Source organism: Tyto alba, unplaced genomic scaffold (assembly GCF_018691265.1).
Source record: "Tyto alba isolate M040663 unplaced genomic scaffold, T.alba_DEE_v4.0 Super-Scaffold_46, whole genome shotgun sequence".
In the NCBI taxonomy this organism is placed as follows: domain Eukaryota; kingdom Metazoa; phylum Chordata; class Aves; order Strigiformes; family Tytonidae; genus Tyto; species Tyto alba.
The window spans coordinates 322,709-348,522 of NW_024881322.1; the positions used below are offsets into that span (position 1 = coordinate 322,709).

Here is a 25,814-nt window from a genome sequence, read left to right on the forward strand (position 1 = left end):
CCGTACCTGCTGAAGCACAGCTGGGCTGGAGCGTGTGGAAAGCAGCTGGCACGGCCGAGTTGAGGGAAATAACGCCGTCACGGGTGGGAGGTGAGGAGTTAACAGCACGCTAAAGGAGGCCAAGGTGCAAAACCAAGGCAGTGGGAGGAAGGCGTGAAGGTCTGCAAATTCAGGAAAAAGCCCGGAGCTCAAGAACATTGTACAGATGTAGATAATGAGAGCAAACATGACAACTCAAGGAAGTCGATGTGCAATGGTGATGAAAGCAGCTGTTCTTACCCACAGAAGTATATTTTTCTTGTGAATATTTTAAAAATAGTTCATCCATATGCATGTCACTAAGATTTCAGTTACTGAGCAATTGTCCAATGATCCAACTACTTATGCAGTTGACAAGTACTTCTAATTTTTGTCAGCGAGCTCCTTTATTTCCCTACACCACAGCTGCTCCAAAGCACATCCTACGGTAAAGCAACACTGTCGCTGTACCTGTGGCTTGCAGTTCATTCCTACCAACTCCCATGAGGTAATCCAGACGACATGCAAACATCAGTGTTAGAATAGGCAAAAATATTTAGCAGATGAGCAGAATTAATGATCTTCTACCCAAGATAAAGTAGTACACGCTGTGTATGCATGCACATAGGCAATTTGGTTCTACATGTACCAACTTCACTCCTTCCTCACCCGGCAAATGAAAGACATTTTGACTTTAAATTCACTTGAAGAGACATTGATCTTCTTGCCCTGTTTTCTACCTTATTATTAGGCAGCTTGACAATCAGTCCTTTTATTTCTTCCAATGGAAAACAGAACCCTAGTTTATTGGGTTAGGTTCACCAGAGGACACAGAACAGTTCTGTAATCTAAAATGATCACACTGCTTTCATGCGTATAATCTAATTATAACATAAGAGTAGTTGCTGTTTCAGTTCATCAGTAAAAATTATTACAATTCTGTATACTTAAGACACTTGAGGATATAGAGCAATTTTTTTTAGACCACAGTTTATTCCTTTATCCTTTGACTAATTTATTGGTTTAAGTTTCACAGGACCTTTAATTTCTAATAAGCTACAATAGGTCAGAGTAAAATGAGAATTTTTATGACCAAAAGAATTCAGAATTAAATATATAATTTAATTTTCATATTTCAAAAAGGCATTTTATTTGCTTACAGTTTAATCCTGTCTAGTTGCAGGCTGTTACATGCACTTTGGCAGTGTGACCGTAAACCAAAAAGGTTAACAACAGAACCAACTTTCCCAACCGATCTTTTTACTTGGATTGTCCCCCTACCATAACCGCGTGCAAAGAAAAGTAGCAGTGGTAATGGAAACGATCTCATTCATGTGTTGTGAATTAAATGAGAGAAACAACTTATGCAAGATTCAATTACTTTATTCAATATGTCCTCTTGGACCACGTACAACTGATGAAGTAACAGAGAATTGAAGAAATACAATTCTTTAATCTTTAGACAGAAATTAAGTTTATTTATAGACTGCCCTTGATTCTCATAACAAAGGTTCTCATAATACATGCATTGCTTGGTTAGGTATCCCTGTAAAATATGTAAAATCCTAGCTCAGCCCTGAGAGGCCAGAGCATTTCTCCACTGCGCAATGACACGTTTAGAAACGCATCAGAAGCAGTACTGCCACACTAACGGCCGTGCCAATTATTCCACTGACTTCTTTGACAGGATAAAGTAACCCAGGCGGACCCCCAGACTGACACACCTACATCGCACTTTGCAGTACAGACCTCCTCAACCACTCGGAGACCTCACTTCAGCTAAGCAAACAGAAGAAGGGGAGTACCTTTGTGACTTAGTAGATTTCTGCTGTCCTAAACGTGAAGAGGTACTGAACATCATCGATTCATTAATTTGAATTGCGGCCATGCAGGAGAGAATCTAGGGCTGCATATGTAGCTATGTCTGAAATTTGGAAAGGAAGGAACAAAGTGTGGAAATATTAAGAATATCTTTCCTGATTGGGTCCTCTGACCCCGTTTGACAGAAAAGTCACAAATTTAGATCCTGACCATACTCTCTAGAAACCCATGGCATGAATGTGCTGCCCCATTCCCTGCAGGCAGGTGGACAGCGCCCCGGCAGTATCTCCTCCCTTCCTCCAGACAGACGCCAGATTCCCACGTGCTCTGGAAATCCAGCACGCAAAAGGATGAGATGGAGGAAATATGCAGCTCTGCATTGCTACCCTGCACCCCGCAGTACAGCTCTGCCTTCTGCCACGACAGACATCTATTAAAGAGCAAATTAGTTTGGCTGGAAGAATTAGCAGTTCCCAACTCCCAGAAGGCAATCCAAGACACGAGGGCTCACAGAAACAGTGCTACCTTCCTCCTCGCTGCCTTCCCCCTCATCTCAGGCTATTTACCTGAGCTGCTTTCATATGCATGCCTCTTTTGCCTTCTTCAACTTTTAGTAATAAGCAAACCCCAAGTCAGTAAACCAGAATATGATGCAGGAGAGATAATGAGCTCCAGAATTTCCTTTTCCAAGGAGCCAAAATTCCTGGTCTCACCCTTCCGGTAGCAAATGAGAATCTTGCTGGAGGATGTCCTGCCTCAAATCAGGTGGGTTTTTTGAGGTTTCATCTCTTGATTCCCTTCCAAATAGAATCAAATTTCAAGACAGGCTACCCTAGACAATAAACTCTGTCAAACTTCCATGATTTAAGTTTAGTAATCCTTCTCCTCCCTACTCTTCTCTTGGCTCGGTTTTTACATATAGCCAAGAGGAAAAATCCTGCTCATCATCAGCAACAGGGAAGCCAAGAGAGGATATATGCCTACCACAGGTATGTGTTATTCTGCAAGCTTCTTTACGGAACACCAGTATCTGTTATCACTAACAACTTTCTCCCATTCACCTTTTTTAAAAAAAAGCAGCAACCAACCATATACTGAACAAGGGAAGTACAATACGCACGTCCGTGAAAGCACGACTTCAGATGTCCCACTACCGTAAATTCCTCAAAAAAATACCTGAAGAAACCTGTCTGCAGGGTAAGCAGCCTTCAGCGAAAGCGGATTCACTTTTTCCAAACTCCCCCGTTTTGGGGGGAGTTTGGAAAAAGCATACACATTGTCCTCCCATAACAGGAAATGATCAGATAATAAAATTAATGCTGTAGCATAGAAAAGAGTGAACAAAAACACTGCCACCACTTTCTACTCAGCAGAAGAACATTCCCACACAGGAAAAGGAGATAGCACAATAAATTTGACTTTACATAATGACTTGGATATGCAAAGAATTTCAAAAGCACTGAACAATTTGAAGTAGCCAGGATGTGCTCAACACCAGCTCATGCAAGACTTGATCCAAAACACACTAAAAATCAATGGGAGATTTTCCATCGACTCTCGCAGACTTTGGTTTGAGCCCTTTCAGCTCTGAACATCAGAGTCCACAGTGAAAAGCCGATGCAAACCACAGCTAAATCTTCCCTCTTCCAACATGGAGCCATAGGACGTTTACATTTCCTCGGGACCATCCAGCAGCAGCGCCCTTCGTTTCACAACCAGTAGGTCAGGACTAAATTATTCCATCATTAGCGAGTAACAATGGAACACACCAGCTCATCCAAAGGTCACCAATTCAAATAAACTGAAGGAAGGCTGAGACTAATTTAAGGGTCCCAGGACTAATAGGAAGGGTGATTCTGAGCCAGTTAGTAAATTAAAAAAAAAACAACAAAACAAAACAAAACAAAAAAAAACACTTGTGAGGAAGGAAGTAGTCATATCCAGTTTCACAAAACTTTTGTTGTTATTGTGCCTTAAACAGCTGTTCTGTGAGAAAATGAATGGCTATACCTTCCAGTGAGTTAGTGCAGCTTCTTCACTTCAAAAAAGACTATTTAAATAGTTGTATTATTTACAGTCCAGAGAAAGGGAGAGAACTCAAGCCTCCCACTGTAAGGCAATACTGCTAACTAATACAATTGCATTGATTATGATAAAGTCTCCTGAAAATTACCTTGTTACTACAGAAATTTCTTATAAAGAGCAAACCTTTTGCTCTCTTTTTTTTTTTTTTTTTTCCCTCAAAATGTTTATTCAGAAGTTGGAAAACAGGAACCAGAAAATCTAGTAAATGGTCTCAACACACAAGTAGTACTGAACTGTAAAAGGAAAACAAACCATTTTATAAAAAGATCCACAGTCTATCAATTATGCAAACATATATTTACAACAGACTAAGGTTTGTAAATAAAAGCTAAATATATTACTGTAACTAGCAGATGGCTCAGTCTGAGCATATGAATTTTGTGTTAAGTTAAAATATTAAAGAGGAACATGCATATACAGCAGGGGTAAAAAACCCCAACCCAAATAATCTCATCCTCCCTCCTGAGACAGAGCTGGTATTTATTACAGCATTTTTAACCTGGGTTTCTCCTTCCACCGCCTGGCTCCCGGGAGTGCCAACAGGTTTTGGGGGGCCGGGGGGTCTACCCGGCTCCTGCCGCTGCCCGGCGCAGGTGCGACCGGCAAATGGCTCCTGCAGGCTGACAATTTTCCCTTCTGCTTTTTACTCCTACGCTGCCCGATCAATCCACCCACCGCAGCTTTCAAGCCTTCCCCTTCTCTATTTAGTTAACAATTAACACCTTGGGCTTTTTAACTTCACGGATTTCTGTTGTCGTCGCCGCTTTAGAAAGTCAAATAAAACTTCAAGGGACAAACTCCTAACGGGGAAATACCGCCGATGTTGCAAACACAAATAAATAAGGAAGCGCCGGCAGCCACGCACCCCGCCGGCTCCCCCCCCCCCCCCCCCCCGGCACCGCCGACCCCCGCGGGGACGGATACCCGAGCGGGGACGGATGCCCGAGCGGGGACGGATGCCCGAGCGGGGACGGATGCCCGAGCGGGGACGGATGCCGCAATCCCCGCCCCGCCGGGCCGGGCCGGGCCGCCGCTCGCCCCCCGCCGCCCCCGGCCGCCGCGGGCGGTTCCCGTTCCCCGACGGGCGGTTCCCGTTCCCGTTCCGTTCCCCGACGGGCCGCCGCAGCGCTCCCTCCGACAGCGTTTGCGCGCCGGCCGCCGCCGCCGCTATAACCCGCAGCCCCCGGGGGGACGGGGGGCAGCGCGGCGCGCCCCGGGACGCCGGCCCGCGGAGCCGGCCCCCGCCGAGGCGGGAGCGCGGGCGACTTACCGGCGGAGCGGCGCGGCGCGGAGCGGCGCGGATCCCCGCGTCCCTCCCTCCCTCCCTCCCTCCCTCCCGGCAGCCGCCGTCTGGCTGCGGACGTGACCCGGATTCCCCCCGCCGCCTCCTCCCGTGGGGCCGCGCACACGCCGCGCGGCTCTGCGCACCCCCCGCCGGCCCCGCCCGCCGCCGCTCACCTCCGGCCGCGCCGACCCGCCTCGCCTCCGCGCCCCTCCGCGCGTTACGCAACGCGCCCCGCGGCCCCTCCGCGCCGCGGAGAGGAGGGTCGGCGGGAGGCGGAGGGAAACCGCGGCGGAGCCGGAGCCGGAGCCGAAACCGCCCCCGGCGGCCGCTGGGGCCGCCGCTGGGGCCGGCGCCCGCGGGCGGCCGGGATCCCCCTCCCACGCCGCGGCACGGCGGGCGGTGCCCGGGCGGGGCGGGCCCCGGGGCGCCGCCGGGTCACCCCTTCTGCCCCCCGGGGCCGGGCGGCGAGCGGCGGGCGGGGGGAGCCGCGGAGCTTATTAAAATCCCGCGGCGGTAACAGCGCAACGTGCGGCCGCGGGTCGCCCTGACGGAGGGGCGGGGGCGGAGGAGGAGGAGGGCGAGGGGTCCCCCGTGGCCAGAGGCTGAAGGCGGTGGACCCCGCTAGCAACTCTCCGCAGGCAGGGAGGCCGTGGCTCAGCCTCCAGAAGCGGGCACCCAGGCCAGCCGCGGCTTTGGGCAAACAGTCAAAGGGCTTTTTGGTGGCACCTTCTCCATCCTGGCGGGCTGCCCGGTTTTTTACCGCACGCCTTTCCCAGGGAGGCCGTGGCGGGCACGCCGCACCTCGAGGCCTCCGTCGTCGCGGGGGTTCAGGCGGCCTTGGCGGGTCCCACCTCCGCAGGGACGCCCGGCGCGGGGGTCTCCCCTTGCCCCCGCTCCTCTGGGTTTGGGGAGCCAGCCCAGCCCCGGGTGTGAGGGCGGGTGGGCAAGCAGCCGCCCCGTGTGGGAGCCGGCAGGGATGGGGCTGGCCGTAACCAACGCGCCCCCTCCGGCAGGAAAGCGGAGGCCGGTGGGCCTCTGGCCTCAAAGCTGGGGGAAACTGAGTCCCAGAAACACAACCGCCGCACGTCAGCCCAGCACAAATGCTGCTGCTTGCTCGTAGCAAGGCAGGCAGTTTTGGGAGGCCATACATTCCCTGGCCCTCAGTCACGCTCAGAAGGATGCGCTAGGGAAAGGATGACAGGACATCCCCGCCGCCCGTCTCTAATTCCTGAGGCAGGGAAAGCAAGGAAGGAGAGGGAGGTACCCGGAGTCTCATTAACAGCTATCAGCCTGAGCGAGTAAGATGGCGTCTGAAGTAACAGGCGCGAAAGCAATAGCTACTTGAAAGAATAAGATCGGTTTGTTTTTCCTTAAGGAATTACAGGAATATTAAACCCTTCTTGCAGTTATAAATCATTTAATGCAAATCATTTAATCCAAACAGAATTTTTACAGGCTCATGAGGCTCACTCGTTTTGCCAAGAGTGAGTCATGTACAAATAAAATGAAACCAACAAAGAAAAGAGCTCTCATACCATGTGTATGTGGGTGATCCTTTGAAAAACTTGTAATTATTTTTTTAACTCTACCACAGCCAGGAAGACAGGTTTGTGAAGCAAGAGTGAACCTTGATGACTGAGCTGTAGCCCATCGACTTGTAGTTTTTCCTTTCCCCAGAAAGTAACACAACAGGTCCCTTGTCAGGCCAACAACAGCGACAGCGTGACTAACGTTATCGGCGGCCCCTCAAAGGCCGCGGTTTCAGACCAAGCTGTGTACTGACATACTGAGGAAGCAAGAGACTTTTCCAAAAAAATGAAAATAATGCTAAGTGATTAATACTTAGTAAAAGAATGCAGTAGGCTGTTAATCCCTTGCTTGCGGGTTAGTTAAGGACATGAGTTAAACTTCATTCTTCACTCCCCATGTCATAAATATGTTCTGCTAAACACAGAGCACAGCATGAGCCGGTGGCGTGGTGAGGCACTGCTCTGAAATGACTAAAATGCAAGGACACAAAGCCATGTGACGGTGAGAATGGGAGCCTTAAAATGTGTCATCATCCCTGCCCGGGAAGCTGGTCCGAACACCATCCACTGGCGGCAACAGCAAATACGTGTGGATCCCAGCGAGGTACGGCTTCCTGGGATGTTCTGATGCTAACTCCCGCATCATTTGGAGGAGATAGGTCAGAGTATCTCAGAGCGCTCCTCTAGCCACCTACTTTGCCTTTTAACGCGTGGACAGATTCTCCTGGGTCCTTGCACGACCACAGTCTCCCTTCCACCCGCTTGGCCAGAAGATGACACCGCACATGGGCTGTGAGCCCCCCGTGTGCAGCAGGGCAGAAGCGGGGAAGGAGTCCAACAGCATTTTGGTAACAAGTCGAGGGGTTGGACTTAGGGACAGGTCAGCTGCCCAGGTCCAGCATGCGGTGTGGACACCAGTGGAGCAGAGGGCCCCAGATTTAGGCAACCCAGGACCCCGGCCCCTCTGGGACAGTCGCTACCGATGGCCCCTGCCAGTGCCTGGACCGGCACTCCCGCCTGGCAGAAAGAGAGGTCCCTCGGTTCCCTTCGGGGCTCTGAGGGAACCTCTGCTTGCCCTGTTGCTACCGGGAATGTGCTGTGCCTACCACGGAGTCACATAAATGCTTTTCTTCCACCGAGACCATGAGGCGGGGGTTCGGGACAACTACGGGGCACGTCGACCCTGCGCTACCTGCACTGCCCGACGGGCAGCAGGCACTGAAGATGGAGGGGGCATGTACCTTGTACAGCCAGGAAAGTAATTTTCCTCCTCCCTGAGAACAGAAGTTCAGGTCATCTACAGGCATAAGCCCCTGCCGCGTCAGATACCCACAGGCCGTGACTTTGTTCACAAATACAGGAGTCAGAAACTTCCTTCAGCTAAAAAACAACCTAACACCGATCTCATCAAATGACTGAGAGCTGGACCAGGAGCACATAGGATGTCATCAGCTCTGAGATGAGCCGGAAGAGAATCTGTACGTCTTTCAGGGCATAAGGCTCTTGTCAGTGAAGCAGTATTTTTTCTTTCACATTTTAACACAACATAACTTGGTACCTCGGTCGATTTCAGCTTTTTATCCCTTATTGCTCTCAAGTTACTTTTCCTCCTAAGTATTTTTTGTCTGGCTTTCATACCTTGGGGACGGGCAGGCAAGGGAGAACTTTAGCTCAGCTGGGCTTTCTGATGGAAATGGACATCCTGCATCTGCCATCAACTGGCAGATTTCCTTGTTACCGGTTCTTTCAATTGTTTTTCCCTGTGGACCTTTGATTTTAGAATGGTTGCTTGGCAAAACAGTTCAAATACAAATGACTTTGTGTTTTTCTCAGAAGTATTACAGACCTCATCTGTTCTTTTTTGAGGAGGGCTGTTACTAATTTGTTTACAAGTAGGCAGGCAGATAGTACAGGCCGTGAAACATGGGCTAAGGAAGCAGCTGAATCACTTCACCACCCAGCACACATTATCTGGTGGACAGCAGAGTCCCTAATCACTTTCCGAAGGAAGGTCTTACAAAACATGCAGATTCTCTTATTCCTTGCAATTTCTCGGGCATTTTATTTCCTCAGTCCTCTGAAATAGCATGTGCTACAGTGCGCGGGAAAGTGGGGATTGGAGACAAAACCAGTTATGGTAAAGCAGCACCAAGTGTCAGCAGTTCAAGATCACTATGGAGTCTGCTGATTAAATGAGAACCTCACTTTTTGGCAAAGGGAATCCAAACCATTTTGTTTTAAAAACCTTACAAGGAATGTGGAAGTCAGGAAGCATACATGTCCCTTTTCATTTTTTAGACTACCAGTAGTGAACCAGCACAGCAGGAAAGGGTCCTGTGTGGGTCCCTCTTTAAACCACAGATAACCAGTGCTTATAGACATAACAAAACTACCAGGCAGTTGGTGAATACAATGACTTTAGATTAATTTCCATTTATTCTTAGTGACAGCTGAGGCTAATCTTCTCCAAATGCCATGAAAGACTTCAAAACATTTTGATGTTAACTGAAGGTATTTGGCCAACATCCTCTAGTCTTTGTCTGGGGCAAACATCCATTTCCTGCAAAAAACCTGGTAATAAACCACTAATACTATTTACTGTTTAATTCTTTTCCTCTTCAATTTCCATTCTACCATACAGCATATTATATGTCTGTTTCAAGATTTCTGGGAAACCTAAAAAATAGCCTAACTTAATAATACTTTGTTTTTTCACAGAGATCTAATTCCATCCTGCCATCAGAATTTGAGGGGAACCACAATGGATGCGTGAGAACAGAAGAGAAATTGAATGAAGGTTGTGACAAATAGGGAAGAAAAATAAATAACCAGAAGGACAGCAAAAGAGAGAGAAACAAACCTAGAGGCACAATCTAACCTCCAATGCACAGTTCATATCCATTTTTGATCTTCCATGTGAAAACACAGCAGGGAATTTTTTTCAAGTTATGCAGGGATGCACATGGCACAGGACATTAGTGCTCGGTCCATAAAACCCAATGAACAAGGGCAAAAAAACCCCTGAACTGCAAGAAAAACAGCAAGATTAGGTTATCGCCAAACATTATTTTTCAGATCTGTGTGCCTAAACCACACAACGAAGTACTGAGGAAAACAGTCTTAGCCTTCCTGCACTGAAGCAGGCTTCCAGACTCGGTAGGAATTTGTGCATATTCTTCTTTTTATTGCAGAAGCTGTTTTACTAAAAAAGGCTATTTGGACTGCCATCAAAGGATGATGTGGAGGTTCAAGAAAGTTCAAAATGGATCAGACAATTTATGGTCGATAAGTCTATTGATGGCTAGTAAACACGATGATGCAATCCAGTGAAATCTCTGGCTCAGGAAATTCCCATAACCTCTGCCAGAAGTTAGGAAATCCTACACTTGTCCTATTTCTTCCAGTCTTTCTGCAAGCATCCTCTGCTCGTCAGAGTCAGTCAAGGGCGACCAGGCTAGATGGACTACTGGAGTAAACAAAAGCAGCAGTTCGTACTTCTTACGCTCTGAAGAGGTGATCAAGGCCATTCCTGTCATGTTATGCTGCCACCTGTGATGAAATTTTAATGGCCTAAGTCATGGCTCCAAATCTCATCAAAATGGTAGTGGACTTAGTTTCGATCTCCCAAAAACACACAGCAGAAGCAACTCCACATTAATAAATGAATATTAATGGCAGAAGTAGACAACAAATGACAGGCTTCATTAGCTCACATCTACAGCTCTTCCTTCATACTGAACGGGCTGGACAAAGGGGGAGATGGGCACGCTAGTAAGGACAGCCCGTCAGGCAAGAAGAAGGAGCATTGAGCTGACCTGCAGAAAAGGCTCCGGTTTGAAGTGAGTGTGATAGCACCAAAGTCTGCACAAGGTTCCCTTTCAGTGGCAGGTAAGAGACATCTCTTTCCAGAAGAATCAAAACAAGAGTGAATGCAGCTCGGAGAAAAGGTAGAGTGGGGAGATGGCTAGAAGTCATACTGAAACCAGATCCCTTGTCCCAAACCACTGTGGTTTCAGTTAAAAGATTAGGGCTTGGAGAGGCTCCTGTAGATGGAATAATTATAACTGGGTTACTCTGAGGGAAAGCTGAAACCCACTGGGGACAGGCTTGATTTTGGAGGCCTGACAGAAGCAAGAGCATTTCAAGTTCTCTCATTCCTGATCTAAGACCATATGGAGCTCAGCTACCAGGTGGGTGGGTGTATTAAGTGAGGGAACGAGCAGCTCATCGTATTCTAAATCATCTTGTTCTTCGTAAGTGAGCATTACTATGGAAAACATAGCAAGGAACAGAGATGCGGGGAAACAATCTCCACCTCTGAGTGAAAATAACAAAAACTAGGAATTGAGGCACCACCTTTCTCTGGTGTCTCTTCTCTGGAGAAGATGAAGACATCTACTCATTTCAGTATGCGAAAACATGTAAAATAACACACTATCATCTTTCCATTAGATCTCCATCTCTTGCTTTAGCAGTATTTTGATAAGCTTTATTTTGGTAGGCCTAAAACATGGAGTGATTGAGATCACTTTACCATCTTCATTCTGAATCCAATCACAGCTGGATTTCTCAATAAATTCAGAGCCACGCACAGAGTTTTCACTGAAGTATTTTGGTTCCTAAATTCTCCTCAAAGATATGGAAGAGAAATATGACCATGGTGCTAGCAGAAATGCTGTAATGGTATAGCACTATAATTCTATTATTTTAGAATGGCTGTTGCCATTTTGCTCCAAGTGTAGCATTTAGTGTAGTACACCTGCTCAGGGTAATATGTAGCGCTGGTACAGTTCCAACAGTCATATTTCAGTAAATGCCAATTTGAACACGATTTGCCTGACATACAAGAGAAATCATCTTTTGAGTGTGATTATAGGCTTCATGTTGTGATACTTATGGTAACACTGCCTGAAAAAAGAAGCAGTTCCTTCCCTTAGAAAACCTGATCTGCCAGGAACCCCAGAAGATGCTTTGGAGGCCAGCTTGAAAAACCTCCCTGTAGGACCTGCCAAGGAAGAGTCCTACTCTAGTCACAGTTCTGGCTTTTCAAGAGACCTTACCCAGTATAAACATGCTGCAGCAGAGTGGCAGTGCTACCCAGTGTGCATAAATCTTTGCAGAGGAAGGTACATCAGGAAAAACTTTTGCTTCACTTCTGAAGACTAAGTATGGGAAATCGTAGCATAACACTCAGCAGTGCTATATTTTTTTACAGTTACCAACTGTCAGCCAAAACCCAGTAACATTAAAATTAAAAAACTAATTATGACCTGAATGCAATGAGAAGTAGGATGGAAACACCTACAGATCCTACCTTGTGCACTCAGACCCACAGCTCTGACCTCCTGGAACAAATTAGAAACCGGCGCTACCATAATAGCTGGGTATCTTGATTCTTTAGGATACATCTGAACGAGCAAAACATGAACAAACAAGCAGTGGATGAGACAGATAAGTAGCTAATTCCAACATGCAGGAACCTCCTGCTTGTTAATTTATCCACCCTAGTCAGCCCTCTGACTATAGGAAAAACTATCCGCCAAATCTATACTTGTGTACCAGGGCAATAAACAAATTAGAAATGCACAGAGACAGGCAGAACAACTTGCATGTTGTTTTTAAATTATCTTTGTAAAAAGAAGACCTTAAGGAGGAGCTGGGGATGATTAGAAACTGATGATGGCATACACTGCCTGCTTTTCCTCCCTCCAAACATATAATTTCATTTCTTTCAATTAACTAGGTCTTCAAACACACCATGAGCAGTTACTTGTTCTTTCTAAAGACTTTTTGGAAAGCTGGCACTTGCATTTCTAGCACGGTGAAGCGGAAATAAACCTTTGAAGAAATCTTACCTGTTGAAACCACTTTTTGATGGTCTAATGATTTAAGAAAATAACCCACAAAACAAAACTTGAATTTTGCCAAAAATGTCATTACACAGCACAATGAAAGTGCTTCTCCACTCTGACTATACAATTCCCAATGCAACATGATAAACATCTGAAGGGGGGAGATTCTCTAGAAAAAAATGTGTATGTGTTGTTCATTACAGTGCTGCGTTTCATCATTCAGCATTGAAAATGCCCATTAATAAAATAGCATTCATTGGTTTTATAACAATTCCAGTTCAGAATCTTCGTTTTGGAACTCTAATTGATCCTCCCAATGAGCTTTATTAATCATTGACGGAAAACTGGCAAAAGCCTACCCTGTACTTTGGCAACCTTTCAAAATGTCCAATTAGGTCAAATCAAGAAAGCCCCAGAAACCAATTACAGCAGCTCTTCTAAGCCAAAAAACCCCTCACTGTACTCTGAAACAACTGCAACATCAGAGGAAAAAACCCCAAACCAAAAGCCTCAGTCGTGATCTGGTTATGCACCTGAAATACCACCTCCATAGAAACGTGCCAAACAGCCACTCCTCAGACCACATCAATTAATGATATTTGCTTACAGATTTTCTTTATCGGTGTCATGAATGCCACCAAGCAGTTCACCTTAAGGAACAGCGCCAGCCGGTTCCTTAATCTGTCAGGCGAACACTTGCTCCCGCTCAGCATTTTCCTGTGCTTCTCACCTCCAGCGCTCCGATTTCACACGTATACAAAGTCTTCCCCTTTCTATGAGTTTCATGTGTTCCGTATCTCACCTGCATGTTTGTACATTAACAAATATGTTGACAATGTGATAAAAATAATCCTGGCGGCAAGAACAATAGCGACCTTTGCCTAATTCCTCAAGCACGTGCTCTTTGCCTCTGCGGTACTACGGCACGTACAGCCATAGGTGCTGGTGGGCTGTCTGAGGTGCGTGTTGCTGCCAATCCTAATCCCACCACCCACAGTTAAGAATTAATTAGGACTTGAAGATGCCAGAGGGAGGCAAACCAAACAAAAATAGCATTTTAATTAACTGCAAACCATAATTAAAATTCTGCATTATGTTTAGCATCTGCACATTTCTGGACTTATGGCAGTGACTCTGAAACTAATGAGATGGTCCAACTAAATCCCAGAGAACTGGACATATCTCACATCCTAAACACATCTCCTGTTATATCTCAGAATGGTAAATAATTCATGCATCCTTACTGTGAAGACCATAAATTAAAAATTAAAAAATAACACTGTAAATGAACCAAAATCCATAAACCTCGGCCAGACTAAAGGAGAACAAATCATGCACACATAGAGTAAGTAGATTTTGAGTTTCCAATTCCAGATGTACACTTATTCTGCAATTTCATAACACAATGGTCCCTGCTTTACTATACTTATTTTGTTGGTTACTTTATTACTTATTTCTTTATTTACTTATTTACAGTTCCCTTTTACTTTTTTTTTGGTAATTATTATTAACCTGTCATTATACTAAAAGAACTAGGAAGGTGGTGTTATACAATGTTTTTTTGCCAAAGTCACAGAAGTTATTTCCAACTTTTTCCACTCTAATGGTATTTTAATTACAGTGATGAGACACAGAACACTCTAAGTTCCTTCGTACCTATTTTAGTTAGTTTTCTCTGTCATTTGATATTCATCTGGCTATTTTACAAATTGGATCTCATCAGTTCACCTCAGCACAAAGTATTACATTCCCTCAACTCATGCTTGAGAGAGTCACCTGTCATTCAGAAGTCAAATCTCTTAACAAAACTCTCCTTACCTTCACCAGGACATGTAAGCTTCCTGAAGTTTTACTTTACCATGAGCTTGATCAAGGGTAACCACCAGGACCTAGCCAAGAAAGTCAGATGTTTCTCTCGTGCCCATCTCTAGAAACCTGAAGGAAAACATCCGTCTGAAATAACCACCCAGCTTTTGTATTGTCATTTTCCAAAAATTTCCAGACCAAACCTCTTAACATTAACTAACCACAGTTAAAACTTAAATTCACAACGCAAAGATAACCAAACTCATAATACCATTTATATAGCGCACTCATTATTACAGCGCCCAGTATCTCATTCGAATTAGGCCCACTACCTGGCAGACAAGTGCAATGTTTTAGTTAATACGTTGAAAGCCTCGTGTGGATCCTTTTCTTCCTGCCATTATTTGTTTACTAATCCATTAATATAAAAATCAGGCAATATTTGGAAGATCCTGTCTATCTCTAGCCCTCTTTCAGCTTGAGTTTCATAGGCTTCTCAGGTTTCATAGGTTCATAGGTTTCATGTGTTCTCCTTTATATTTTGCTAAACTAGTAGGTACAGAAGATTAACTGATTAGAAATTATGTTATTAATGTTTTCACTTCCATAGCACATTTTTTGAAGTGTAAATTAAAGAATTGTAACAGAAGTATTAAGAACTTCATAAAACAGTAAAAACAGACTGGTATGTATTCAGGAAGCCAAGGTCAGATCTAAGTGTAAGGTCTATGTCAGGATGTATCCTAATGTAAGGATATCTTTTGTTAGAATGACTGCCATTATTTATGACTGATTGCAAATCTGGCCGAATTGCTTTGTTGAGCTGGAAAGGTCAGGAAGTTTACTCTGTTTTTTCTCTCATTTTATTTATGTCACGCCTTTTCTTTAACCGTCTCTACTCTCATAAACGCACCACTTCGCTACTTCTGTCTTTCTACAAAAGCTTTCCTTGCATTTTCCTTTTTATTCGCGTATTATTTTTTTGTTGTTATGATGGCAAACTCCCCAAAGTGCTACACTTCCCTTAGGTGGATAAAGAAAGCAGCAATTGCCCCCCTTTCCTGACACGAAAAGCTGTTGTGCCGTGGCGTAGAAGGCCCAGCTTGGTACAGGACAGCTGCCGTCTGCGGGGCGTCCTGCACGGGGCCATGCCCCCCTGGCACATACGTGCTGCTGTACAAGAGCTGCCGAACCTCAGCCCTGATCACAGGTGCTCCTTCTAGCTGGCAATACTTCCCAGGAAACCACCTCACAATCTTCATTCAGATGCAATAAAATCTGTATTTCCTATAAGTGCCCTTGGTTTGTAGTGCCCCTTAAGGGACTTTCAATTTTTCCCCCTTCACATTCCTGCCCTTCCCTCTGACATCCCCCAGTCGGGGCAGATACATTGTTCTGCATCGGCTGTTTTCTTGCTTAGTCCTTTTCCCTTTCCTGGAAACACAGCCCTTAGCACATTCAAGAATTTCTCAGGTTTCTCCAGTGCGTCTTCATTTGCCCAGAAGATAAAACGTTAAAACCTCCGGGTCTGGGGTTCCAGTTTTATCTGCCACCCACACAGTGAAAGCAGCCCACGGATCCCGGGGGCAGCAGTTTTGCAGCCCCCTCTCCCTCCCAGATGAGAGTCTCCAGGAATGTCGGGGGCAGTTCAGCCACCTACTCATGCTCTGATTCCCGCTCTTTCCTCCCAATCCTTTCCCACAGCTTTTCTACAAGCTACCTCTTTGTTTTGCCTTACTTAGGTTGATCTCCAGACTGCAACAATTTCTGTGATGAAAATAAGTGTAATTCATCTCCTTTGCCTCAGCTGCTTTCTTGGTAATACTAACCTGTGTCTTTTTTGTTTGACTCTTTTAAGCTGGTCAGCTAACTCCAGTATTACCTGCTGATAATGTTTATGTTACCTGGACCACTTCAGCTTCTTTCTAATAAGAGGTTTCTATCTTTAACAAAGACATTTCTTTGGATTTATTTTTCCCCCCCAGCTTTTTTTTCGTAAACCTTTTCCATTTCAGCTTTTTCCATGAAAACAAGGCATTGTTGTATTAGCAGGTTCCCTTTCTTTCTTTCTGCTAGGACTCATTTTTAAAGAAATTTCCTTCTTAAATCAGAGACAGTAAGTTTTTCTTCATTTCCCTAATAAATCCTGATACCATTTCCCAAGGCTTTTTCACTAACAATGCCTTCTCATTTATTCTGTTCGTTTTATCTCAGCTGCTCAGTATAAATTTATATTAGAAGCTGTATATTTTTGTTTGATGTTTACTGATTCAATGAAAAACACCAAACACACCTTAAACTTTTGCAGCCCAACATGCTGTTGTGCTTTGAATTCTTAAACAAGTCTTACTCCTTTTGGTACTCTTGCTTGTATAGATAGACTCTAGTAACTTTTTTTAATGATACACAGTATTTTTCTGCTTTCCTTTGCAGCTGGTTTGGTGCCTCAGTCTTCTGCAGTCTTTTCTTCCAGGTATAATTTCTGGGAAAAAAAATCTTTAACGTGGGAAAGAGTTGTGATGTTACAATCCTATATCCTTCTGCAGTGCTTTCTTTTCATCGAGGCTCTTTCTGTTTTTCACTGCCTCCTGGTTGCTCCAGGGCACAACCAATCCATGCTGCACGACCTAGCAGAATGTCCTTCTGTGATGACAGTGGTCACCTCACGACATCTGGCAATATTTGGGCCCAGGAAAGCCCCAATTTCCTCACCAGAATACTGCCTTTCTGGTCATATAGCTTGAGCTCAAGTTACAAGGACGTGGTTTTTTTTTTGTTTTTTTTTTTTTTGTTTGTTTGTTTGTTTTTTTGGTTTTTTTTTGTTTTTTTGTTTTTTTTCCCCAGAGATGCTTTCCTGGTCTAATTAATTTATCTGAGTTCTTTATCACAGCCTTAGTAAGCAAGAGCTGATCCTGCCTTCCTTGCAGCCGATGGTATTTTGCCACTGTTTTGGTGAGAGGAAGCTCTGCCCCTCACGGAGGAGGACTGTGCTATGACAGAGGTGCAGGGCAGAGCGCGGGGACACGCACTCGCTTCTCCACAGCTCTGCCACCTGCTGCTGCGGGATTTGGGGTAAGTTACTCCATATTCCTGTGTCTCGCATTTTCCACATAACATGTATTCCGGGTTAGTTTGTTTACATGTCTCCTGCAGAAGCATCCCACAGAACACACTAGGCAACCGTATGTTTTGTTTTTTTTTTTTTTTTTTCCATGAGGTATTGAGTTCGCTCGCCTAGGAGGCCGGAGCGCCTACTTTTTTAAAAAATACTGGTTAATTATCGTTCCGAGTCACAGGTACGATCAGCAAAGCGCGTTACTACACTCACAGAGGTGCTTACAGCTCGTCTCAGCCTGCCCGCCGGTCCCGGAGCGCTCTCCGGACCGGTAACCCTGCAGGGACGTTGCCACCTGTGACCTGAACTCCCCGGCGTTTCTCAGCCGCCTCCCACGCCCCCGCCCCCGCGGGGCCCGGCGCTCCCACCCGCGCCGCGCAGGGGAAGGGGCGCGAAGCCCCCCGGGAAGCAGCGCGGCCGCGCGCGGCAGCGTCCGCAGCCCCCGCGGGTGGGCGAAGGGGGCGAGCTCTGCAGAAGCAGCGAACGCGGCGTAACCCTTCCGGGAGCCCGTTCGCTTCCCGCGTGACCGGCAAATACGCCGGCTCAACCGCGGCTGCCCTCGCACCGCCAGCCCAGCCCTCGCACCCGCGGTCAGGGCGGGGAGCCCCGGGGCCAGGGGCGGGGGGGCAGACGGCGCCCCCCGGGCGGCAGCACACCGGGGGCTCCCCCCCCCCCCCCGGCAGGCCGGCGCTCCGGGCCGCCCGCTGCCGCCCGGGCTGCTCCACCCCCCGCCGGGAGCCGGCACAGGCGAGCGGCCGCGGCCCCCCCGCCCGCCGCACCCCCGGCTCGCTCGGGCCCCCCGCTCCGGCCCCGGGGGGGGCGGGGGGGGGTCGGGTGTCCCCCCAGCCCCGCGGCCGGGGGAGCGGGGAGGGACGCGGGGAGTCTCACCTGCCACAGGCGAGCGCCGAGCAGGAGGCGCCGGGGCGGCTGCGGCGGGAGGCGGGCGCTGTCCCCGGCTGACCCCGCGGCGGGGCGAGGGGGGTGGTTCGGGGGGGGGGGACGGGACGGGGACGGGACGCGGGGCCGGTGGGCCGGGCCGGGCCGGGGGGCCGCCTCCGCGCCGGGGGGGGAGCGGGGCGGGGCGGGGAGCGGGCGGGGAGAGCTCCGGGGCTGCGCGCTGTCATGGCAGCGCGGCCCGGCCCCGCGGGAGACCCTCTCCCCGCGGGAGACCCTCTCCCCCCGGCAGCCCCCTCTCCCCGCGGGAGACCCTCTCCCCCCGGCAGCCCCCTCTCCCCCCAGCAGCCCCCTCTCCCCGCGGGAGACCCTCTCCCCCCGGCAGCCCCCTCTCCCCCCGGCAGCCCCCTCTCCCCGCGGGAGACCCTCTCCCCCCGGCAGCCCCCTCTCCCCCCCGGCAGCCCCCTCTCCCCCGGCAGCCCCCTCTCCCCCCGGCAGCCCCCTCTCCCCCGGCAGCCCCTCTCCCCCTGGCAGCCCCCTCTCCCCCGGCAGCCCCCTCTCCCCCGGCAGCCCCCTCTCCCCCCGGCAGCCCCCTCTCCCCCGGCAGCCCCCTCTCCCCGCCGCAGCCCCCTCTCCCCCGGCAGCCCCCTCTCCCCTGGCAGCCCCCTCTCCCCGCCGCAGCCCCCTCTCCCCCGGCAGCCCCCTCTCCCCTGGCAGCCCCTCGGCGCGGAGCCCGGTCGGGTGGCGCAGCCCCGCGCGGAGCGCTGCGCGCAGGGCCGCGGGCGGGCAGCCTCCCGCAGGGGCGGGGGCCGGCGGAGCAGCGCGGAGATCCGCGCTGTCCCGGCTCCCGCCGTGTCCCCGTCCCTCCGCGGGGAGAGCCCCCTCCCCGCCCGCCCGAACACACGCGGGGCTGGCGAGCGGGGCCAGCGGCGGCTCGGCCGCCTCGGGGGCAGCTGCCGCGGGCACTGAACGCCGGGTTTCTTCCAGATTGCAGAGAAGTTTATTGGGTCTTTCTTTTCTTTTTTTTTTTTTTTCCCCCTTCACACTCCTGTTTACCACTGGCCAGGCGTGGAGGCTGATCTACGGAGCAGCCAAAAGATATGCCCATTTGGTTTTAACTGAGTGAGTTCTTTCTGGTTTCAGCTCCTTTACCAGTAATTTTACATGTTATAAGGAATAAAAAGAAAGAAAAGGAGACAAGGACAAAGCATCGTTTAGCTATCACAGTGCTGCCTGCATTAGAAATGTATAAATAACATAAGCACTTGCATCACTCCTACTAGGGGCTGCAATTAATTTGACTAGACAGCCTCGTAATATCACAGCTGAGACAGAAGTGCAGTTCAAAGGCAGTAAAAGGATTAAAGCTCCATCCCGGTCAGCATCTGAACTTCTTAAACAATGTTCCTCTATAAAGCAACTCAACTCTGAAAATGCGATAGCATGTGCTGACTCTGGCGCAGCGCTTTTTGCACCACAGGCTCAGTTTACATGTTAAAGATGTTGCCACCGAATTACAATCCTGCAAAGCCAGCTGAGATCTTCTCTTCAACCAATAGAATAATTATTTAAGTACAGTGCACTGAAATAAACTGAAAGTCTAACCTCTCCTATACACAGCGTAACACCTGCAAGTCTTCACTGAACTTACATGCACAAATAAAGTATAAATCTCCACAAGCCAGCTAAAACATGCTATGTATTTTAAATATAAATTGATTTAGTCCTGTAGTTTAACAAATGACAGCAAAGCTCAACAAATATGAATTGGCCTGAGCAGGAAACAGTGCAGGCAGGCAGACAAGCTTCTTTATTCAGATCGTCCAGTACTTTGGCCCTGACTCCTCGTAGCGCATTGCAGAGGGTGTCCCCAAGTCATGCTCATGGATCTATGAAATTAGGAACTTACTGTAGTAAACAGTCGTCTAGAAGAGTTTCAACGTATTCTACAAACACTAGGGAGAACCATTCTTGCTCTAGAGAGAAAAAGTACATGCTTTAAAATAGCCAGGGGTAATGAACTGAATTGCATTAATTCATTTTTAAACCAACTTACGGGTTTGCAGCTAGCACAACCACATAAGGTGTCATTGAGCCGCCTTTGTGCCGTAAGGCCAGTTGCTCTGTCCAGAAGGAGAAGGTCTGCAGACTAGGAGTACAACAAAGCAGCAGAAGATCTGAGGAGGCTGCACCGTTACATGACAAAAGATGAGGGGAGTGATGACGATAAAATAAAAAAATCGCTGTCAAAGGAGCAAGGTGAAGACAAGGACATAAACTTCAGCTTAATGTAGCAGGGCCAGGGAAGGCAGCTGAGTGCTCAGTAGGGGCGGGCGAGGTAGCCAGCAGCACAAGGAAGGATGGTGACCATCGGGAAGGAAGGGCGCCTTCAGGACCTTTCCTGAGATACATTTTAAGGGGTTTCTTTTCCACAGAATCTTCATAGTTCCATCCAGCAGCAAAAGAATATATCTAATCTATACAGGATTTTACTACTGAATCAGGGTTGGGGTTTTTTTTGTTTGGTTGTGTTTTGGGTTTTTTTCTTTGTTTTGGTTTGGTTTTGTCTTGTTTTTCTCCCTGTGCTAAAGGACTAGATAAGAAGACACAGCTGGCTGGAACTGGGAAGAACTGGGAAGTGTGTTAGAGTAGACAAGGCCCAGTGTAATGAAAACCAGTGTCTGGAGTAGGGTCTGAAGCTTTGCTATTCATGACTGTCACGAATAGACTGTCACTATTTTCTGTGATGACGATTTTTTTTAAAGTATGGAAATAAAAATGACCAGAATATCATTTCTGTACTCACAAAAAAAGGAACTATCTTCTCTTGCAGACTTTGCCCTTAAAGTCTGAAGTGGAATTAACCTTCCCAAAACCTCCCAGCCAGCCAGTGCAACCACACGAAGCAGCTGCTTGACGCCTGCAGCCGTTATTTGAGCGCACACAGCATTTCTACTGCCTCCGTACCTGCGGTGCCCATTTCGCTGCGTTGCACAAACTCAGAGGGACTCACAGGCACCCTCAACCTTCACCCCTAGAGCTGCCTAAGAGCCCAGAGAACAGCCGGACACCCGCTTTCTGAATCGGGAGGTGTCGCTGGGCTCGGCCGGGGGGGGGTAAGGGGGAGGTCCCCAGGATCGGGCCCATGGGGGGGGGTCGCCTCAGCCGAGCGGGACCGTCACCCTCCTGGTCGGGGTCCCTGAGCCTCTCCCCGCACAGTGCCCAGGGGGAGGTGGCCCTTTCTTGAGTAGGCTTCCACTTCTGAATACGCTTCTACCCAGTAGATTCTGATATCTGATTGATATCTGATTGATATCTGATTGATATCTGACTTCAGATGCTGTTACATTTTGGAAAGTTTGTTAGAAGCTCAATTATTTTTGAAAATATTATTTTTCTAGGTTTAAGTTTTTCTGAGTGTTTTATCAGGCTTCCTAGATGACTGTCTATACTTTTGGTAGATTTCCAGCTTTCACATCCATCTGCTAAGTCGAAAATAACATGAATTGAATATTCAGTTTGTTCTTTAAGTTGTAGGTTTTCACGGACTGAATCTTATTTAAGCAGATAAATGCAGTTGCTGCCTTGCCAATTTGTGACATTATTTCCTTCTAGATATCCCCACTGGCTTGCATATTACTGCCAAGGTATTGAGACTGACTCATCTCTTGCACTTCTTTGCCTTCCAAAGCAATGTTTGAATTTTAGGTTTCTTGTTAGGATTGGGTTTTGCATATTATTGTTGTTAACCCTATGTTCACTCTCATGCTCAGGAGTCTCCTTAGTTCACCTTTTCAGACAGTCTTACGTGGCTGAGTGGACATCCAAGACCTAAGTCGCTAGCAAAATAAAGTTTCAGCATATTGCTATTGAGCCATTTAATGTCTAATAGTCTGGCTGTCTAAACCTTTCTGATAGTGAATCAGTCGCAAGCCCAAAACATTTAATTGTTTAAAGTCATTTTTCACTGATGGGCCTTCATATTAAAAACTTTGGTATCTCCTTGTTCAATGAAACCTTGTTCAATGTAAATCATCAAGCAGACTATCTTATCTCATTTCGGTCATGCTTTATCGGTGCATGCTGCACCTGGATATAAAGCTGTGTTGATACTGCTTTCCTTGACATAACACATTGCTTCAAGATACAACAAAATAAATCAGGATAGAGACTGTCAAATGCTTCTGTGAGATGTGTGTGGTTTATATCAGTATTCTTCTGCTGTTCAGTCTTCCTCTGACAATTGTTTTTAGACTATGCTGATACGTACTCTGAGAAGTTAAGAGTAACAACAGATTAGTAGAAAACTTATGCATGCCAGAAACTGAACAAGGGTAATGCCCTCTCTGCACTTGCAAAAAAAAAAAATAAATATATAAGCCAAAGTTTATATGGAGGAAGATGCATTCTAGCTTGCCAGGTCATGTGCTGACCAGTCACTGCTGTGGCCGCCACACAATGTGTACTGGAGTTGGGTTTAAACTAGTTACCTTTAAACTAGCAATGACTGTAGTGTGATGATCCTTTGAGGTGAATTTCTAGTAAAACTTGATCTGGAGCAAAGTTTCTGCCATAAGCTGTGCCTCAGCCAGCTCACTGTATGAAAAGATTTATCCACCAAGAAGAAATAAAGGGACAGAGAAATTTTGTGCAGATCACTTCGGGGACTCTCCTGGCATTGTTACTCCAAGGAGTTAGGTTTAACCGTTGAAAAATTTCAGAAAGAGAAAAGCTGTCAACTGTGCGGTGTCGCCCATCTAGCGAAGCAGAGGCGGGCTGCAGGGACGGCTCCTGCTGCCTCCAGTCTGCCAGCTCTCCCTCTCACCTTGCTAGTTAACTCGCTCTCGTCGGGTGATCCCGAGACGAAATCTGCAAAAAGGGGTATTAGAAGACTAACTAAGCCCCTAGGTGGTGTTCTGTTTGCGTGTGGCTGTTCACATTTCAATTTATGGATTTCAGAGAGCACAGAAATGTGGGCTTGTCTTGGTCCTAGAAGGAACATGCAAAGCAATTTCATTCCTTCTTTCTGAACCAACATGCCCTGAAAATTTCCGCTGTTACCATCCTGTTAGGGGGCCTCATTCGTTTAAAATCAATATGAGACATGCAGTGGTTGAAATGGCAATTTTATTCAAGATTTCTTCTGTAGTAATATGCTGTCATACATGTTCTGAGTGCTCATATGGCAGACTTCCATACACAGTTTCATTTTAAGCAAAGCATATATATATTTCTTCTTATAATTCCATGCAGGAACAGTCAGGAGGAAAGCTTTACAGAGGAAGCTAATTCTAAGCTCTACAGTTTTGCTAGTGGCTATGGAATCCAATTCACTTAAGAGAAGGCATCATTTGTTCATTCACACAGGGACCTGGGTGGGGAACAATCCTCTGAAGAAAAGAGAGAGGGAAAGCAAGTAAGCACAGCAACTCCTTGTGTTTGGTTCTATTTTCTGCCCATGTTAAATGGGCCATGTAATGAGTAAAGAATTCTTTAGATCGAGTAGTACACAAGCATGATAGGTCAATAATTACTTTGCTGCTATCTGGCAGTCTGAACTGGCCACGAACAAAATCAGTGCTGTCATTTCACAACTTTTTAAAATCAACGCAGCTACAAAAATACTTCCTAGAACAGATAAATTCCTCTGCTACATGACAATTAACAGCAAGACCTTAAAGATGCAGAGAGGCCCGATGTGTATTTTTTAAGAGTCCAAATGTCTCCTGGGTTGCCCAATGGAACACTAATGGAGACTGTAAGATTCTGGCAGTAGTACTTCAAGATTATTTTAAACAAACAGACAAACCAACCAACCAACCAACCAACCAACTATTGGGGCTTCTCAATATGTACTTTTGACTAACCTAGTTTTACATGAGTGTATTTTTTTGTCCTGCCTCTTCTACTTACTGCACTGATTTGCTGTGAGCTTTTAAATTACCTTGCAAATTCTACAGGGTGAGAGCTATGACTGGGTTTGCATTGCACCTAGCTCAGAACAGATACACCTAGAACTGGAAAACATCATTTTTACAGAGAGTAAAAAAGAAATGGAAAAAAAATGTGAGAAATGTGACTACTCAAGTCTTTAAAACTATGATAGAGAATGGATGGGTGCCCTGACTTTTGACTAAAGTCACAGTCCCCTAACCCCTGTGTTTTGAAGGATGGGCATCAAGGGACACCGTGACACTAGGCCTATTCAATGGAAATGTGGTCTCATTAGGGAAGACACCAAGGTGATCTCAGAGTGCAAGAGATATTCTGGAGAAGAAAAGGCTTTCCTGTACCACACTATCTCTTCAGAATCTTCTGGTTCAGGTCACCTCTCACAAAGTGTAATTTCTTGACAAACCTTACCTCTTTTTTTGTTACTATTTTTATAGGCTACCTTGGACAATTAGTAAAAGTTTCCATGGCAATTCATCAACAGTTTCTCATAGATGAAAATAGATTTAAGCTTTCATAGACAAAGACTCCGTTCTTCCTTTCTGTTTTTAAAGTATTTTTAAGGCTAACCAAGTAGGATCATGTAGGAGTATGTTCTCTTACAGTAACAATAGCACTGTGGGGATATTTAGGGAGGTCCAAGTTAAAAGTAGTCTATTAATATCTTAAACATCCACGTTAAAAACACATTCGGATGAGATCAGAGTGCATGCAAATCACTGGGGTTTCTGCTGTAGAGAGGGAAATGTCTTACGTTCTCCTTTCCTCAACCGAAAGTGCAATCAGAATAATGCCAAGGCAGGGCTCGCCTGCCCTTGGGGAGCACCCGATCCTCACTCTGTCACGATGACTGCTGAGGCCAAATAAAACCTGTGACAAGGCAACTTAATAAGGGGGCAAAACCGCACTAGCAGATTATCTTGGGATCAGGGAGACGGTGAAACTGTAAATGTAATTGGCTCGATTTTTCCAGAAAAACATTAACTGTTCATATTCTGGGAGAGGAAGGATGACACTGGAGTAACAAGAAGAACTAGCACCTCACAGGTAGTATCTTCGTGTCTGGGCCAAGATCAGAGCTCTGCTGGAAAAGAGGTCTGGAATGAAAAAAAAATAACAACCCCAGACCTCCAAAATGGGGTTAAATTTTGGACCTTCGAAGAGAATTAACAGTGTGAACCTTGACACAGTTATGTATGATCTTAACTAGTTTAAGAGCCATGGCTCAGTCATTTAATTTATTTAATTTCAGACAGCCAACATGCAGTGAGACACTGCACAGATATACTTAGTTCTCACTTTTGAAGTGCACTTGGACAGTCCACAGGAAATGTCTTGGAAATGAGAACTGCAGAAACAAACAAACAAACAAAGGAAAAGCACGCCAAGTTATTTACCAAGGGTCAGAAAAAAAAAGCGCCTGCTCATTCCTCTTCCACAGGAAAGCCACTTGATGA

The 25,814-nt window shown here is 46.8% G+C and overlaps 1 protein-coding gene across 3 annotated transcripts in view; it reads right to left on the reverse strand.

Moving 5' to 3' along the window:
* Positions 1-18,483, reverse strand: part of THRB (thyroid hormone receptor beta) — a 170,438-nt gene extending 151,955 nt beyond the window's left edge. Inside the window, exons 1-2 of one of the 3 annotated variants that reach the window (XM_042806414.1) lie at positions 18,400-18,483; positions 14,409-14,525 (exon numbers count right to left, since the gene is read on the reverse strand). The gene's annotated coding sequence lies outside the window, so the exon portion shown is untranslated. Of the gene's footprint in view, positions 1-5,382; positions 5,564-14,408; positions 14,526-18,399 lie in introns of those variants that run through there. The other 2 variants (XM_042806416.1, XM_042806415.1) reach the window with 2 other exon arrangements.
* Positions 18,484-25,814: the final 7,331 nt, after the last annotated feature.